Source organism: Lissotriton vulgaris, chromosome 4_1, assembly GCF_964263255.1.
Source record: "Lissotriton vulgaris chromosome 4_1, aLisVul1.2, whole genome shotgun sequence".
Lineage (NCBI taxonomy): Eukaryota > Metazoa > Chordata > Amphibia > Caudata > Salamandridae > Lissotriton > Lissotriton vulgaris.
In genome coordinates, this window is record NC_141691.1 from 1,648,890,880 (window position 1) to 1,648,911,119 (window position 20,240).

The 20,240-nt window shown below is 41.0% G+C and overlaps 1 protein-coding gene across 2 annotated transcripts in view; it reads left to right on the forward strand.

The window, feature by feature from the left end:
• Positions 1-20,240, forward strand: part of PKIA (cAMP-dependent protein kinase inhibitor alpha) — a 251,488-nt gene that overhangs the window by 194,026 nt on the left and 37,222 nt on the right. The gene's annotated exons all lie outside the window — the stretch shown is intronic.

Below are 20,240 nucleotides of genomic sequence, written 5' to 3' on the forward strand. Positions count from 1 at the left end.
TTCCTATCCAGTATTCTCATACTATTGAGTGGCATCTAGGGTTTCCTAGCTCATAGTACTATGATGCTGCTCACTGATCAACTGTGTTGGAAATTTGCCCTTCCTGCAGGTTCACCCCAGATTTTTGCCTTCTTTTAAAAAAGCCAGTTTACATTGACCACATGACTCTGCACCCTTTACCCATGCTATTCAGTGGTAAAGTTTTTTTTTAAATGATGAAATTCGCATATACCTGATTGGCACACCTAATTTATCTATATGTCCCTAGTATATTTTATTACCTGTACCCTTTTAAATTAAGTGCTACTAGTAGGCTGCAGCACTCGTGGCCCCAAGTAAAGGAGTGCTGTAAAACCGGTTTCAGGCCTGCAACGGCATCATATAGTGCAGTTTAAAACTGGCATTTCGACCTGACAAAATAAACCTTTTGCCAGGCCTGAACCTTCCTTAATACGTTTAAATCACAACCAAAGGTATGTCTTCAAAGCCCATAGTGCAGGGTTTATTGCATTTAAAAGTAGGAATGGTATTTAATGTTTGGCAGTGATACACCTCCCAAGTCATTTTTCACTGCCACATTGCCAGCTCAACCATAGGTTAACACTGGTTTACACTCTTACAGTTGTCATGACAAAATGGAAGGTGATTATTGTGTGGATGGTAGGGGCACTTGGTTCTAATAGCACTGCCACAAAAACAAGAGTACACCAAAATCTGAGTATATCACATACCACAAAATAGGTGGCTTGAGTCGGACATGATGCACATGCTCTCTTCTTAGAAATTGCTGACATTTTTACCATCATTGAGTCTTGGAATAAAGATCGGAAAATGGTATTCACTATCAGATTTATTCTGGTTCCATGTAATCAAAGGAGAAGTTTTTTTTTTCTTTTTTTAACAGCTCTGTTAAATATCCTCCAAGAATACATAAATATGGGTTGTATGACAAAATATTTTTCTAACAAAAATATCAGTAAAAGAATATCACCAAAACATATTGGGTACACACATATTGACTTTACGTACTTTGTATGAATAGTCAAAAATATCAACAACAGATATGTAGAGGACCACAATATCGTCAGAAAATACGTAACTACAGTGAATTTTAACCATTATTCACCACACTAACTTTAAAATATATCTTACATTTAAAAACAAAAATATACTTATAATAGAAAAATATGTAAAAAGCTTCACATACAAACATAAAATAAAATAATTTAAAATATAATAAACATAACAATACAATTAAAACAAAAAGCAATTGGAGGAGTTAATTGCACTACTCCCCTTCCAACCCGACCAACAATTGGGAAGGCTGTGGACTTTGGAGGGGCCAGATTTAATGACCCCATGCCAACGTAAGCAACAGAAGGGAAAGTGTTTTACTTCGGAGGGGTTTGGGGGTGCAGATTTACTATTACCAATCCAAACTAAGCAAGAGTACGGAAAGTGTTAGCGATTCGAGGGGTGAGATTTACTATTCCAACTCCAGCATTAGCAACACTAAGGATTTGGACTTTGGAGGGGTCACATTTACTATACCCACTCCAACCTGACCACCAGTAACAAAAAATGTTGCACCCTGGAGGGGTAAGACATACTATTTGTACTCCGACATATGAAACAGAAGGGAAAGTTTGGACTACGGAAAGTTAGATTTACTATTCCGTCTCCAACCTGAGCATCAGTAGTGAATGTGTTGGATTTTGAAGTAGCCAGAACTACTATTCCCACTCCAGCGTATGCAACATTAGGTAAAATGTTAAACTTTAAGAAAGCACTACTTTAATTTACCCTGTCCTAAATTAAAAATATATTACATAGATATTAAACAAGCATAAAATATATTTCCTTGAACATATATACATATTTTCACCATAATTGTCTTACAAATAAAAGCTTTTGAAAAAGTATGTTGTATTCAAAAGTCAATATTTAAAGAAAACTTCCCACTTAATTCCCAACAAACCTAACAAGCAGCCAAAAAACTGAAATAAAATAAAAAAATATATATTACCACAGAAAAAACATCACCACACTAAATACAATTAAACATACTGAACATTAAAATATTAACAATTTATAACACCGACGTAGGGATTATGATGTCCCTTTTCCAACCTTGGTTTCATGGTGGTCCCACCCCCATGAAAAGGCAGGTGAAAACGGACTTTGGGGGGCCCAAGCAGGGCCCCCGTCCTCCATGGGACACTCCTAAGTGGCCAGGGGGGTACATGAGGCATCCCCTCTACACCTCCATGCACCGTGTGCCAGGTACCACAGTGTGCCTGGCACACGATGCATGGATGTTTGAAAAGTGCCTTTTTCTACTGCTGCTCGTGCTGCTGCCCTTTTCCAGGCTGCAGCTGGAGGTACAGTAGAAAAAAGTATTTTACGTCCACCTGCACGGTGGTTGTATCATATTAGGGTAGGCAGGACAGCCTACTTATTGTTGGACGGTCACCTGCCTGCGGTGATGGCGGTCGGACGCTCATCTAACCACCACTGTATTCAAACCCAAAATTTCTTACCCTCTATATTCTGTCCCACAATTTTGGAGAAATCATGATATTTTTGACATATTTGTATCTCACAATATTTTAATTATAATTATATTTTGGTGGAATGCCATGAACATTAGACACGTCTGGCAGCATGAGACCAGGAGGATTCAGAAGAAGCCTAGGCTGGCCTTATTTGAGTTAAATTCAAACACAGAGAAAGAAAGGGAATTTCAATGGAGCCACTCTTGGTCCCTTTATAATGTATTAATAAACAATGAAAGAGTGATTCCAAATGATTGGCTTGAATAAGGCAAAAGGAGTCACAAATGAGTCTTAAAAGAAACCTCACTCACCAACCTAGTTTGTGACATGCTCCATCATAGATTTCCATGACACCTGATTACAGCGGAGCGGTTTTGTTGAAATGTGAAGTGAGTGAACAATAACGCTGTTCGAAACAGTGATACTTCCGAAACACCCGGAAACGCCCGACTGCAAGATCTTATATCAGGGCACCGCATACTCAGATAAGGTCCTTTTTGGCACAATACGATCTATTGGTGCTAGTAAATTTGGCTAAATAAAAGATAATAGCATTTAGAAATGGCGGTAGTGCACATGAAAGAAATACCGCAGTAGTGCACGAGATAGCCATTTGGTGTTACGATAGTGTAGCGCACAAACAATCTTAATGCGCTGCCACTTTTTACGATCGTGTCCTTTGTTAACATCTGGCGTGGCAATACACAAAAAATATGATGAGAAGTTATGAAGACCATCATTATGGTCTTTTCCTGTGAAATGTCTATGTGAGTCTTGTTTTTTGTTTTGTCTTGTTATGAGAGGGGTGCTCCACACACCTGAGCTGCTGCCAGGTGGGGTGATGATATTGCCTCCTACCAAATAGGTAAGCGAGCCTATACTGGGATAATGGAATTTTCACCATATTCATAAAAATCTGCATGTGATTGGCGCTTATGAGTTGGACATATTGTTAATGTTCATTCTTTTGTGGCACTGACGTGTTGTCTGTGTTTGGTATAATTTTATTTAACAGGTTGGAGAAGACCAAGATATACCTAAAAATTACACAGGTATTCTTTTTTATTAATTTTGCAGTAGCTGTTATAATCTAGGTCCTGATGAAAGCAGTGACGTATCTATAGTCACAGATGCTGAAACATGTTGACCCTACTTGCAGGCGAATATTTTGTTAAATCTGCCAGTTAATTTGCACATATATTTTTAAAGTTAGGAGAATTGAGAGAAACTATTAAAATGTTCTACCTCTACTCAATTTCTACCTAATTTTAATACACTTCACGTTATTCACATTTATGCACTGCAAAACAGTTACCCAAATATATTACAACATATTGTTTTGGTCCCACCCATCACAAAACTCATTATCTTAATTGAGTTTAATTGTCACGATAACATCCAGTGACAGATAAAATAATTTTTCTCCTGGGTAAGGAGAGCCCAGATGATGACTAGGGCGGCACCGATTGGGAACTAATGGGCACTTTTTTTCCCAATGTAGGAATTGTGTGCTCTTTGTTGCACTTATTGCACCCTTTGTTTACTTGGGTTAATTTTACCATTTCTCAAGACACACACCAGAATCCCACCTTTTTGACCCACAGACATTTCTTTTGTTATTATTACGTAGTATTAGGGCATGTGTCTGAAAGGGTCGTTAATCTAGCCCTTGGACCCTCTTTCTAAATGTTTGTTTTTGGTATTGTCCTCTAAATGCCTCACGAGGATGATTTCTGCTTGTTTTTGGCATTTATTCAGGATTCTCTCCGTGTAACCTCGGTTTCTCCGTTTTTTTGATAGATCTGCTGCTTGGGTGTGATAGACCTTCAGTTTGCTGCAATTTCTCCTTATGCGGAGATACTGCCCATAAGGCAAGTTCTCTCTCAATGCCCTCGAGTGAAAGCTGGAAAATTCAAGGAGGTTGTTTTGTGCAGTTGGTTTATGATATGTTCTTGTCTCAATTTTTCCATTTTCTTTAGTGATGGTTACATCCAGGAAAACCATTTCTTTCCTGTCAAATGAATGGATGAACTTAAGGTTACTGTCACAATTATTTATCCATTCCAGAAAATCGGGGAGTGTTTGTTCAGGTCCTTGCCAAATGAAAAGGACTTCATCAATGTTCCTCTTCCAAAAAGAGATACATGTTCCAAATGGATTACTTTCGTCCAGGATGTATTCCTGCTCAAAATCATGCACGAATAGCCCTGCCACACTGGGGCCCAAGCGCTGCCCATCGAAGTGCCAGTGGTTTGGAGAAATAAATCCCCTTTGTATTCAAAAATGTTCTCTTTGAGTGCCAGTGTAGCACACTCAATGATGAATTGTCTAGGTGTTCGGAAGTTCCAGTTGGCGTCCGCCAATGCATTGATAATTATTTAATCGTATCATCTTGTGGGATGCTCGTATATAGACTCTCGATATCCAGGGTCACTAAAATGGTTGAGTCATCATCCACGTTATGCCATGTAGCAGATTAAGAAGGCCCTTGGTATCCTTCAGATAAGTTGGAGTTTTCTGTATAAGGGGTTTCAGGAAGGAATCACAAAAGCGAGACAAGGGTTCCAACAGGGACCCAATCCCCGAAATGATGGGACAGCCAAGGGGAGGGGTCATGTTTTTATGTATTTTGGTCAGAGTGTAAAAATGCTGGTTATTTTTCAACCGCTGCTGTTAAGAAATCTGCTTCATGTTTAGAGCTATGCCCATTAGTTTCCGCTTAACCCGCCAAACTTCCAATCTTATTTTTCAATTCTTGGGTAGGATCAGGTTTCAAGGGGGTGTAGTTAGTTCGGTCATTTAGAAGGCATCTGCATTCTTTTTGGTACTCTGACTTATCCTGTATGACAAACCCTCCTCCATTGTCAGCTGGTTTGCTTACGATGGTGTGATTTGCCTGTAAATTTTGTAGGGCTTTTGTCTCTTCCTTGATCAGGTTTTCAAAGCTACCCCTGTCTTCCACTGCATCTATGTCATTAAACACAGCCTGCTTGAATGTAAGAATTTTTACAGGTGTGGTGTGTGGTGGTGGACAAAAAGTAGATTTTGAAAGTAGTCCTGTTTCACCCATAGAATTAGTGTCCTCCCTCGTCTCCTGTTTATCAAAGTAAGCTTTTAGTCTATGCTTCCTGAAAAATTCGGACAATTCGCAATGCAGACTAAATTTATCGAGACGGGCAGTGGGTACAAATCCCAGTCCACCATTGAGTACTTTTTCTTCTGTGGGTGTTAAAGTAACGGAGGACAAATTTGTAATCAGGCTCTCAGGTTGCTCGTCCCTGCCTGTTGTTTTTCCCTACTGGGTCGTCTTCCTCCAAATGAACCTGGTTCATTCCCCTTCTCCTCCCACTTCCCCTCCTGCCTCTCCCTAAAAAAGGCAGTCTATATATGTTCTGATGGAATAGAGGTGGTTGTCGGGCATGTAGAAAAGCTGGATTCCAGTTCATCATTGGATATTGATGATGTGGATTGAAATGGTTGGGGAAACCTCCCCTTCCTGGTGTTGGGTAAGGGGGCCATGGCTATTGTGTGTTGTGAAATCAGTTTCTCCCTCTTTGTCTTGATTTGAAACTCCCTCCACTAGACCCACTGTCCGTGGAGGAGTCATCCTCCGAGAGGTCAGAGGGGTAGTCATTTTATGTAGGGGGAACATATTCTGGATCTGCATACGCATACGTTTTGTTGAAGGAAACACGTTTCAGTTTTTTCTGACACTTGTAGATTTTGGACTGAGGTAAATTCTCTTTATATTCATTGATACACCAGAGTTACACCATCTGGCATATCCGTTTCATGGATACAAGACCCTCACCCATCTTGGTGGCAAGCTTCACCCTCCTGTCTGCTGCACACCCATCTGTACATGTTTCAATTCTAGTGTGCACTAAGAAGACCTTGTTTGTTTGTGGAGATCAATTGTTAACCTTCTTTCCACCAGTGCTGCAGATGGATCCAAGAACCAAAAAAATAAAATGATCTTAACATTTTACACAAATCATCTATTTATGTTTCCTGCTGTAAGGTAAAAAGCATAGATGGATAATAAAAGATTTAATAATCCTTCATTGGCTTTCTTCAAGACCAGTATCCCTATGAAACTACACATTGTACAACTGTTTAAGTTTAGGCCCAATCTGTTGTGTAGTAGTAAGGGTGCATGCAAAAGCACATTTTAAAAACGTAATTTAAATTTACTAGATCAGCTGCTGACTCAGCATGCATGTGTTTCCTGGATGCAAAAATACTTTAATAATTTATTTATTTATTTATTTAGCGTGTTTGTAAAGCGCTAGAATAGACTCCCTAGGGAGTATCTCCGCGCTATATGACTGCCAAGATCTGCAGGAGATCGAATTACATGACTGCACTCTAATTCTAAACTATACGGTTAAGGCCTGGAACAAGAACGTCTTCAGCTTTTTCCTAAAGGCCAGATGGTTTTCAAGCTGCCTAAGCTGGAGAGGAAGGCCATTCCATATCTTCGGTCCCCTTACCAACAGAGCCTTACCCCCTTGCCTTGCCCGCTTGATCCTAGGAATCGTAAGAAGCAGTTGGTCACTGGTATAACATATTGAACATGAAATCTGAGTAAGGCTGAAACTGGTACTGCCTGCAGAACACACCTGAATGATTGTAATGTGTATATTTCTAGTGTCAACCATTCATTAACAGCTAAACTCCTCTCCCACAAAGAAATGTTTAAGCAGCAAACGCATGCGTTTTGGCACACAGTGTCATAAAGAATAGCAGGTTTTTACATTAAAAAACGAATTATTCACTTACTCTTCTCTAAAGGTGAGCGGGCAACATGGAAGGCAGTGCTAGGAACGTTTAATTAGGATATGCTGTAATAGAGTGGAACGCAGCGTGAGATTGTAAATGCCTGCACAGATACATGGAAGGGCCACTACTCTTACCTAATAAACAAAGCTATCCCGAGGAGTTTTATAAAAGAGTGGCATTCTAGTTTCCATATTGAAGAGACTAAGCAAGCTCACCTCAATTTATACACCACATTGGTCGGACCACGTGTGCGTACATGGCAAAGATGCCAGCGTGCAATTTTACATTGGCTCCACACACAACACTTGTCTGCAGTGGCGACCCCATTGTCCTGGGAGTATTAGTTAAAGAAAAACTAAAATGATAATAACCAGCGTTATTATCATTTTAGATTTCCTTTTCCTGGTGCGTGGTGGGGTTGGACTGCCAGAGCAGGTGCCAGGAAGAGGAGTGGTTGCTCCACTCTAAAGTGTGCATAACTGTTTGGCCTGCCCTCTTAGGCTGGCTAAACAGTCATGCTCACTTTGCATGTTCTGCATCCAGGCAGCATTACAGCCTTGGTGCAGAACATGCCCACGCCCCCATTCCCTGTATGAGTGCCAAACCATGGCGCTCAGACCAATCACCACGCAGCATTGCAGCATTGCAGCATTGCAGCATTGTGATTGGCTAGGGGAGTCAGGAGCCTGGGTGCTTCAAGGTTCCTGCTTCCGATGAGCGAGAGGTGGCTGTGAGCAGATTGAGAGGCGGCGGCCAGTCAGGTGTCCGGCCTGAAGGTAAGTATTTTTATATTAATTATTTTCATTTACAACCCCCCTCCTCCTCCTCCAACCACCCCGCAAGCCCAGTAAAAATCAGCCACCACTGCGAGTCTGATCACCGGAAGCGAGTAAAAGACTATTCCACAACCACTGACATTGGGTAATAATAATTACTCTTGGGGCATGGCTGTTTGGATGGATTATGCGAAGGAACCTAGATCACCAGCTTGGAAAGAAAGGATGTCCAGGCTATTTTCTCCTGCTGGGAAATACTTCATGGTTTCTCATTAGATAAAAAGGACTTCTCCCGAGAAAGTAGAAATTGTTATTGCTGCCAGCGTGTCTTCAAGTGGCACAAATAGATCGCACGTCTAGCACTGTGGCCTTTGTCACAAGAGGACCTTCCCCATCATGCCTCTGTCATTCCCAAAGGTCCATCTAGAACTAATGGAAGGATCCATAATCTCTGCCAGATGCTTCTTGCATCCGCACTCTAGTGCTACATTGGAAATCTTACTAGAGGTGTAGTCCTTGGAGCTCACCTCTCCCATGGAACTGGTTCGAGGGCACATGCAAGATCTCCTGTTCTACTCTTATCAACAAAGTCTATTTAAGCATTTTTCTAGTGAGAGTTATCATAAAAGGAATCTATTAACTGATGCACTGCCCTACTGTAATTGCAGAAGACTTCAATGTTAAAATTAACAGGTGGTAGCAATAAGCATTTCCTATTATAGATGAGATGTGTGGTGAATGGACCTACTACTGAACATCCTAATGAGGCACTGAAAAATGACCCTCTCTTAAGAACTTTTTGTCCTAGAGATAGCACTTTAGCAGTCCTGAACGCAGTATTTAAAAATCATGTAGTAACCATGACTTCGGGTTCAGGCAAGGCTACTTCAAGCGATCGACTACATTTTCATCCCAGTCAGAATTAGTACAGCTTCCACAAGATGTAAGTTCTCTGGAGTTTTGAGAGTTACACATCTATTTGCAATTTAGCAAGAGAAAAATGATTAAGGTGGGCGAATTAGACGTTACTAAAAGGAACAGGTTGAAGAGGTTAAATGTGAACTTGGAGAATTCATCATAATGACCGAACTCAAAGAAGTCTTAAAATAATATGCACTAGAAAATAGGAAGTGGTGATGAGAAAGTTGACAACACCCAAACATACAACCTTCTAATGACAAGTTATGAATACTTAGGGGCTCATTATTATGGCGGGTTCGCCTGCCATAGCCCCGGGAAATGGGACCGCCCGCAATGCATGCGGTGGTCCTGCACAGACAATTAGGAGGCACCTGCCACACTGGCGGGCGCAACCTGCATTATTAACATTGCGGCGGGCGGTGCTTTGAGCACCGCCCGCCGCAATGCCAAAAATGCAAGTTGTGCATTTGAGTGCACAACGTGACAGGCACTGTGCGGTGCCTGCCACATTGTACATGCAAATGCAGGCGGGTACCATAGGTACCTCTCATGAGCACCCCCCAGAATCCCTGGGAGCCCGCTACAGGCATCCCAATGTTAAAGACCGCATGCTGTTGCCCCCACGGAAAGTCAAATCCCTGCATGCATCCTAATATGGATGGCGGTGTCTAACAGACACCGCCACCATATTAAGAGCTTTTTTAATATGAGTTGACCGGGCGGAATATGGTGGGGGGAATTTGCATGCGGGTGGGACAGAATGTCAGGCAGATCGCCACTGCCATGCGGGCAGTGGTGATCCGCCCGACATTCTAACGGGCCCCCTAGTGATTGAATTTAATACCTGGAGACAGAGGACATGCTGGTAGGTTTGAGGTAAAAGTTTGGGAGGTATGATGGTAAACTCTAAGATTCAATGTAAAATGCACACCGTTTGATAAAAAGGCATATCCACAACCCAGAGTCTGTGTATGGATGCAGGGTAGAAAAATAAACTACAAGTGACTAAAACTGAAATGAGAAACAGGAAGAGATAAAGAAAGAATATAAATGGTTTTGTGACTAGTAGCACACATACATATGACTTCAAAATCTAAAACAGAAGAAAAAGTCAAGTGAGTTGAGGGTCACCTAGATTAGTAGCAGGTACATTTGCAGAAGGTTCTAACATTGTGGCAGCTAACTCTAACATTCAGTATTGGTAGGATACATCGAACTGTGGTACTCGTAGTGGATACCATTTAAAACGACTTTAGGGAGAACCAAGATGTTTTGGCTACCAAGTGTGATGAATAAAGCCAAATGACATAACTTTTTTACTGAATCAAATATTCCAAACTGCCCCGATTGTGGAGCTCGAGTCTAAGGCCTATGGTTAAAGTCAAAGCCAGTGCAATGAATGATATATTAGTGTACCAATCCTGCTGTATAATGTGAGACCAGTTGAAAATTCAAAGAGGAACAGATCGATAAGTCTTTTTGATATTGAGGCAAAATGTTTCATAATAATAATATGAGAGACTCTGCGGGGTGGCAAGAATGCAAAGTAGTCCATTCTCCCAATCCAAGAGAGTTTATACCTGGCCTGTCCTTGGTGTGTCAAATACATTTTCTGCAGAAGAATTTCCATCCATTTTCAAGTAAGAGAATGTTGTCCCTTCTCTCAGCTATACTTAACTGAAGGTTTTCCTTCTCTGGTGTTGTGCCAAGAGTCCCTTCATGTTGGAGGGGGCCACAGAGAGGAAGGAGAGGGTCACTGGAAGTGGTCAATGTGGTTCGAGCCACCCAGCACACTCGGGGTGAAAATTGCAAAAAACACAGTTGATGGACAGAATGTAGAACAATGTCATACATTCACCCCAGTACAAGGATCTGGGCCTAAATCCATTGTTTTTTTGCACTCCACACCACCCTGGGTTAGACACTGGCTATATGCAAATCAGCTCTGACCCTGTGCCTCATGGGAACAGTCCAGTCCGAACTACCAAGCCATGTCTTTCCCAGACCAGAATCAAGCATCCAAGGACCGGTTACCCTGCACACTCGGGGTGAAAATTGCAAAAAACACAGTTGATGGACAGAATGTAGAACAATGTCATACATTCACCCCGAGTGTGCTGGGTATACTCAGACGTGAGTCCCAGGCTCTCCACACCACTGGAGTCAAGCTATCCAGGCTGATGAAGGCTGATAGCCAGAAACCGGTCCTTGGATGCTTGATTCCGGTCTGGGAAAGACATGGCTTGGTAGTTTGGACTGGACTGTTCCCATGAGGCACAGGGTCAGAGCTGATTTGCATATAGCCAGTGTCTAACCCAGGGTGGTGTGGAGTGCAAAAAAACGATGGATTTAGGCCCAGATCCTTGTACTGGTGTGAATGTATGACATTGTTCTACATTCTGTCCATCAACTGTGTTTTTTGCAACTTTCTAAAAGTGGCATTTTCAGAATGCTAATTTAAAATCGGACTTCCCCATAAGTTAAGTTTTGAATTAAGATTCCTGTGATATCAAACATGAACCAACTTTCTCTTCCAATTTGGAAATTACACTTATAAAATTTAATAAGGCAACTCCAATGTTATCCCATCGGAGAGATAGGCCTCGCAGTAGTGAAAAATGAATTAAGAGTTATTCATAACCAGGACATGTAAAACTTAAAAGTACATGTCGTACTTTTTAAATACATTGCACCCTGCCAGTTGGGCTGTCAAGAGTCTATCTGAGGGGTGACTTATATGTATCAAAAAGGTAGGATTCAGTTTGGCAAAAGATGTATTTACCATCAAAAAGTGGAGCGAAATTTCACTCCCAACAGACGCACAGCATCTCTGTGATTTACTCACAACATACTTTACAGCTTGTCGAAGTTTAATCCAATTTTATTCCAAATATCATTTTCTTCGAAAAGTCTTGCTCTTGTCACATGTGGGTCTGTTTAGTACACAACAATTTCAACTGGTTGAATTGGTGTTGGCAAATGTGGTTTTTCAAATCTTCAATTTTCAAAATTTGTTCATACAATATAAAAATTCCATACACAAATATTATAAATTTTTATTTGAACATATAAATGAATAGAAATAAAAAAATATTTTAGAATGTTCACAAATATGCTTAATATTTTGTTTTCAAAAAATCATTAAAAGATATCCAATTTCACATTAAATTAAAAGAAATTAAAAAGATACATTATAATAAAATACATTTAAAAATTAATTAAAAAAGTGCATATCTAAAAAAAATAAACATAAATTAAAAATTATAATACCCATTTTTTTTTAATTCGCCCCACCCTAATCCCCTATTAACACAACTTCCCACTATAAATGAAAGTCCAATTCTTAAAAAAATATTAAAACAATTAAAATTAGAAATTAGAACAATTTAAAAAATAAAAATTCTTCTAAAATTAAAACATAAAAAATAAACACAGGATAAAAGAACAATACATTACATATTATTTTACTCCAAAAAAATGAGATAATTTCCAACGATCTTTACTACATCGATATCTTTTTAATCACTATCTGAAAAACAACACTTGAAACAATATTTTTACTTTCGATATACCTACCATGATATTTATCAGATCTCAAAATTCTTGACACAATATTTCTGTAACATGATATTTTCTTGATGATATTTTGTCCAAGCACCATTTTATGCACATATAAGCATTCAGGTATCTGCATTCTGTTTGGATGTGTTAGCAGTTTAAAGCAACAGCTTTTGGCATTGCCAGTTATTTTTTTACTGTACTCGCTCTGTAAGGTGTTGAAAGCTGCACCTGAAGCAAAAAACTACTGCCTTCAACAATCATCTGTATGACACCAATGAAAGCTGTACTCAAAAAATATATATATATAAAAATGTACTATTATGCCTCATCACTCCTTTAAGCTAAAACTGCTGGATAATATACCTGTATATTTTATAGTATTGTGTACAGTGTGTTTTACAGATTGTGCTGTGTAGTGTGATGGCATCAGGGTCTTGCTGTCCACAGGTCGACCATAATGAAACCACTAAAAACAATCCTAATATACAATTTCAAGCTCTAAATTCTCTGTGGAACCTGGCGATTATGATCATTTGTGTTTCATTTACGTACATGTCTCGACAATTGTACTTCCTTACATTTTTTGGTTTCTTCTCTGTATTGTTTTCACAATAATAAAAATGCCAATTAAATACTTTGAACAAAAAAACCCTAGCAAAGAAGGTGTTGTGTCTAGGAGTGGTCTGCAACACAATTAAGTGAATCTTATCTTCTACAATTAAGGAAGAGATCAAATATTGCTGTTATTCTGCCAATCATACAGAGGGGCAAGGACCCACAGTGGCATAGACCACTGTGGGATATAGGCAGGACACCAAGCGGTAAACCACACATTTTGTGGTATTGTTTGACATCAAAATTAATCATGCAAGCTTCTACCAACCATAAACTTCTATCACCTTTAAACAACTAAGAATGCTGCACTGCATTGCATTATACAAAACAATTGGACAGAAACATGGGATGGCTCTTTATGAGGGGAGGAGGATTGATATCACTGAGGTCAAGAGTGCATAACAAAACCAAGAAAGATGCTTTGTATTATGGGCAGATTTATTCCTGATGAATGACAGTCTTTTCTAATTTATTAGGTTTGGCTATAAAAAGGTTTCAGCTTTAATAGGATGCCACAAGAAACTACCCAGGTCTAAGATGTAAAACTGTAGATTTTGTGACTGGTGCATCAAGAGAGGTTTACAGGTATAATGAATGACAGGTTGAGCTATGCTACTTGATAAAACGTCTTGTCCTAACAGAATCGAAGGAGGCCAGGATTTATTGTAATTGCTTGTTTGCATATCACTGAAATAAGCTGCTAATGTAATGACATTGTTCAGTCAGTCGCCTAAAATAGATGTACTCCATTGAACACTTCAGAAATACAAAATGGTTTAATGCAAAAAACAAGCCAACTAGTTGAATTGGTGTTGGCAGATGTGGTATTTCAAATCTTAAAACAAAACATAAATGTACAATCGCCAAAAGAATAAATATCAAATGTTAGGCTTCTATATATGAAATGAAACAGCTAAAGTGTTAGTTTTTAGAGAGTGTTTATGCATGCAGACATTGCAGTTGAATGTAGTTAAATTAAGTGCCAACTTTGTATGTTTGAGATTGAATTGCGTGTTACAGATAAGTGATTATACCAAAGAGTCCAAGAATTGCTTGAGAACCATAAATGCACCGCATTTGTAACTGCTTGTGATGATTTTAAAGTGTTCAATGCTACCATCACTGCTGGAAGTGATCTCTCTATTGACAGGGCATGTACTGAATGTGCAATGGCATTCCACTCCTTTCTCAAACTTCAGTATAGTGTGACCTCTTCAGATATACTAATGATTAGGGAGACAGGAAGTCTGTATTTTTCTAGCACCCAATTATCTGCCTGCCATGAAACTTTCTGATCATGTGTGACTATTTCAGTTTTTCATATCCCTTGCATGGCTGAGCCAGGGAGGGAAAATCTGTGAGTCATGAACCTCAAAATCGGGGACTATGATTGTCCTTTGGTGGTTGGATCACCAAATCAAAAGTCTTTGTCAGCAGATCCAGTGGAGGGACATTCCGCTTGCAGGAACATAACACTTTCGCCAACTCTTAATGAGGAGAGGGATCCATTAGATTGGTAGGACTAGAGAACCAAAACGTTCGAGCAATTTTCCCATTCTGCAAAACTCTAAGGGTCTTATTACGATGTCGGTCGGAATTGCCTCTGACCGACACCGTCTTGGTCTAGGGACCGACCGATCTCCAGTCGGAGGTTCCGACCACCAGATTATGATGAGACCGAACACTGCTTGGATACTCGCATTTCTCTGTGGGAGCTTGTGTTACAGCCATAAAGTAGCAATAATATAGGCTCCCATAAAGAAAAGGGTGTGTGTGTAAACCCTTGCAACCTGTAGCAGGCACCCCATGGTGCCTGCCACACAGTGCATGAATTTACAGGGGGTGCCCTAGGTACTCCCTCGGCCACCAACCCTAGGCTGCAGAGTTACGGGGCCATTTTAGAGGCCCCCAAAGTCGCTTTCCGACAGGCTTTCCATGTCAGAAAGGATGGCACGGAAAGTTCTGTGGGAAACCGACATCATAGTCCTGAAGGCGGAAACGCCGTCCATAGGGGATTACGGTGAGTTCCGACCAGCTGGAAGACTCTGAGGTCCGGTCGGAACCGCTTCGAATGACTAGCCGGTTAGGCTAATCGAATAAGTTATATTATTCACTAACTGGGATGCAATTAACCAGAAACCCTGCAGCCGTGGTATTAGACAACAAGCTCAGCCTAGAGAAATGATATTATAGTCTGCTTGTATGACAGCATCTGACCATGGTCTGCTGTGAGTGGATGGTCTGTGAGGAGTACATAAAATTAGGTGGGCTACCAGCAGTAGGAGTAAAGATGCTTCCTCAAACAATAGAACATGTGAGAAGAAATGTAAGTCCCTAAACAGCTTTTTTGCTACTTACTACTACATTTTCTGTGATTAAACCCCATTTTGAAGAATCATTCAGGCAGGAGTTATCCCGTACTTTCCTGGCATACACGTTTTACAATCCTCTTCTGTTTACCCACAAGAAACAGATCACTGGTTAGGCAATTAGAAGTTACTCAGCACAAAATGATTGGCTGTGTGACCCTATGACTGATGGGCATGCTCTAAAGGGGAAGAAACATGTTTATCTTATCATAGAAACTAGAAAGGTAGCTAATCCCCAACCTGCCACTCATATTTTCTTATTGTCTAATAAGACAATGAGTAAAAGACTGTTGTCCCACAAGATACAATTTTAAGTGTAGGGCCTCATAAGATGATCAAAAACCACACCTTCAAGAAATAGTATCCCTGAAACAACAATCAGACTTACACATATATACAGTCATTCACAAAAGAGCTCATGATAAGCCTACTACAGCTGGATATGTTGCAGGTTGGGAGTGACTCCAGCAATAAAGAATGCCACTCAGGGGCATATATACAAGCCCCTATCGCCACTGCAATGTCACTTTTCTGGACGTTGTGGTGGCGATAGGGGCTTCGGCTTATTCAGAAGGAGGCACCCTTTCATGCTATGCTTAGCATGAAAGGGGCGGGCAATAGGTGTTGTGGTGGGTGTACCACCACAACACCCATTGATTTTGACGCTGCCCCACATTTATAAGAGTGGCATAAATATGGGGCAGTGCCAAAATTAAGACCAGGGAAAACCTAATTTCTCCTACTTTTTGCTGTTTCCATGTGTGCTGCGTTGTTCAGCACACGCAGAAACAGCAAAACGTCAGTGATTGTTTATGTGCAAGAAGGTGTCTCTTCCTGCACATAAACAATCATTAAAAGAAAATGACGTTTTGCAACTTCTATCTGTGCTGCATTAGGCAGCACACATAGAAGTTTCAAAACACAATTTCTGATACATTCCTGCACATAAACAATCCTTCCCTTCAACACAGGCACCCTTGCACTATGGTGCAAGGTTGAATGTATTGGCGCTAGGCAGCTAAATTAACGGCAGCTCTGGGGAAACCGCAGGGCTGCACCATATTCTTGTAAATATGGTGCAGCCCTGCATTTCAGAAGTGGTTGAGCGTGGTGTTAAGCCAAGGAGGCTAACACAGCGCTCCACCACTTCTTTGTAAATATGCCCCTTAGTGTCGGCGCGTGAGGGGTCAGCATCCATTTTTGGTTTCGCCTGTGTTGCATGCCCCCCCAACCCCTTGTGATGTTTTTACTAATATTGCATCACATTATACCACTTTTATTTTACTTTAAGCTATGTAAAAATACATTGACACATAGGTGAGACCTACTTGCTTTGCCAATGCTAGTTAATACTATTCTCACCCAGAGGGGATCATCAATAGAAGCAAGACTTCCACTACATTTCAGAGAATATCTAAATGCTTCAAAGTGATGCAGTCTTGCTGTATATAAATCATGTTAGGCAGGACGTATTATGACACAATCAATACCACCTTTCTCTCTCCTGCCCTTCGCCTGCATTTATATGACCTCTGACTGTAAGTGTGTCAATAGATGTCTTGGATCATGTGAACATATATAGCTGTAGGAGTGTTTCTCTAACACGCATGCTTGTATGCTCTGTGTTTCTTTTTATGTACTACACAAACAACTGTCTATTCTATTGGCTTTGCCAAAATTCGTTTTTCTTTTGTTTTCTTAAATCTGTATCGTGTGCCTGTTATCAAGTATTCAGGTTGTCATCCTTGATTATAATACATAATTTAAATACTCAACAACATCTCTCCACCTTCCCCTTCCAAATCATTTCCCCTCCCCTCTGAAAACCCTCAGAAATTTCACACTTTTCCCCCTATTCCCATCACTGACTTCCACAGTCTTCTTCATAAAGTCTGTTCCGGTTCTCCCAAGGACTGCTGCCCCCCACATATTCTTAAAGAAATCTTCATGGCCTGTCCTGATCCTGCCTTGGCCCTCCTCAACTCCTCCTTAACATCAGGAGTTGTTCCAAAAGCTTTCAAGCAGGCTGTGGTATTACCCATTCTGAAAAAACCCAGCGCAGACCCACTTGTGCTGAGCAATTACAGACCCATCTCCCTTCTCCCTTTTCTGGGAAAGATCCTAGAAACCTATGTCACTAGGTGTCTGAGCACGTTTGTGGAGACGTCCCTTTTCTTGGATCCCCAACAGGCTGGGTTTCGCCCCCTCCATTCCACAGAGATGGTGATTGCGGCTGTGATGGACACTCTTAGAGCCGGCGCTGATACTAACATCTCCCAAGCCCTTGTACTGTTGGATCATTCGGCGGCTTTTGACACGGTCGATCATACTATTCTGATCGACCGTGTCAGAAACGCCGGAATCCAGGGCATCGCCCTTGATTGGGTTCGATCCTTCCTGCAGGGCCGCTCCCAGGCAGTCCACCTTTCTACCTTCTCTGCTTCTTTCTTTCCCCTCACCTGTGGTGTCCCCCAGGGTTCAGCTCTTTCCCCGCTTCTCTTCAATCTATATATGCAACCACTTATAGTCTCCCTTCGTCACTCCCCTGCCACTATATATAATTATGCAGACGACCTGCAGTTGGTCTTCCCTCTGGACACTACACCTTCCTCCCGCTCTAATTTTCAAACTACAATGTTATTCATCTCTGACTGGATGGCTCACAGCCAGCTCAAATTGAATCCGTCTAAGACAGAACTTGTGCTGGTGGGGGGTCCTACCAATCCATGGGATGACAACTACTGGCCCCCTCTCTTGGCACCCCCCCTCGCCCGGTCAGCTCGGTGAAAAGCCTTGGAGTGGTCATCTCTGAGGACTTATCTATGAAATCCCAGATCTCGGCTGTTACATCATCCTGCTTTTTTCAACTGCGTAGGATCCGTAAGATCTGCCGATTTCTTACCAGAGAGGCACTCATACTAGTCATACTGGCTTTGGTCATCTCCAGGGTTGACTTTGCTAACATCTTGTATGTGGGGATTCCTGCCTACCAGCTTCAAAAACTCCAGCTAATTCAGAACCAGGCTGCCCGCTTGGTGTTCCACCAACCTAAACACCAGCATTTCTCCCCCCTTCTGAGGAGCCTCCATTGGCTCCCAGTGGCCAAACGGTGCTCCTTCAAACTTGGATGCACCATATTCAAATCTCTCCATAACCGCGCCCCTGACTTCATCTCCTCCAAACTAAAGAGATACCTCCCTACCCGTAATCTCAGATCTTCTGCTGATAACCTTCTCTGTATCCCATCTAACCGCCGCAAAAAACACGGCGGAATGCGTTTTTCTTTTTTAGGCCCTTCCTTTTGGAATTCCCTCCCTTCTTCTTTTCGCCACTGCCCCTCTTATGAGTCGTTCAGGAAAACATTAAAAACTTTCCTTTTCATAGCGGCCTCAGAATAATACCCTTTGCCCTGGTTTGTTATGTCTGTTATGAGCGCCAAGAAACCGTCTCGGTGTACGTGCGCGGTATAAACTTTTTAACATAACAATACTCTGCTATTTCAAATTTATTGTATGTCTAATCCCCTTATCATAAATGTATATAATTTAGTAGCAGACCTATGTATTTTCTGTGCTTTTAACCCAGTGCTTGTTTTCAAATTAGTCTTTTTTTATTGTTGTACATGTTTTATGTTTCATTCTGTAGCATTCTAATAGTTTCTATTAATAATTGTCTCTGTACCTGATACCGGTCTCTACTTAACTCTTTGGCTCACTTCAGTTCCATAGCTTGATATTTTATTAGTATTTATACATTTTACAATTGCTCTTATCAAATGTACACTATAAACACGTTCTCTCTTTTTTCATGATTTGGCTTGACAGCACAACTGTCGCCAGTTATGTGATCATCACTAGAAAGGGGCTGAGCCTACCTGTTAGGAGTCAGGAGTAAATGCTTTGATTGGGAAGAAGGTGCGTGCTTCCACAAAAATAGTCCTTGCCCTCGTAGCAGTTGTGATCGTTTTATTTACTTATATAGTTGCAGGGTTACACGCATGGCATTGAAATGCAATTAAAGCATCTTAGATGACTGGATAATTTATGTTGTTTTTTCTCGGGCAGCAGCATAGATGGGAAGAAGGCAGTCATTAAAGTACATGGGGCCTTATTTATGAAGGACTTGCGCCACTTTTACGTGACTTTTAAAATGGGAAAAAGACACCTACCGGTGGCGCAAGGCCTTCATAAATAAGGCCCATGGATTTTTAGGCCTGCCTTGACAGTGCAACTGCCACCTGACCTTTTAACCTGCACCAATATTATTCTATGGTTCTTAGCTTCCACAGAAATACATAGCTATGCCCATACTATTTGCCTGCAATGCTTCACAGTACCATGCAGCATTCCTTTAAAGCCTGACCTACTGGTATTGCCATGCTTGATGTTTGACCCTTTTTAGGTCTGGCATTAGCCAAAACCTTTTTATTTTACAAAAATATGTATAATATACTTACAAATAAGGGCCTTCAGCCACATCGCTTCATCCATTGGTCTTTTGTATCATTCACACTTTGCTTCCACCCACTACAGCATATAGAATTGGGCAATGGTCAGCCGACCTGAACCACTGGTTACCTTCACTCTGAGTGACCTCATTTTGATCTCTTGAAAGGGGCATATCCACACACAAGCGAGTTCCCTTCAGTGCCAGTGTTTTTT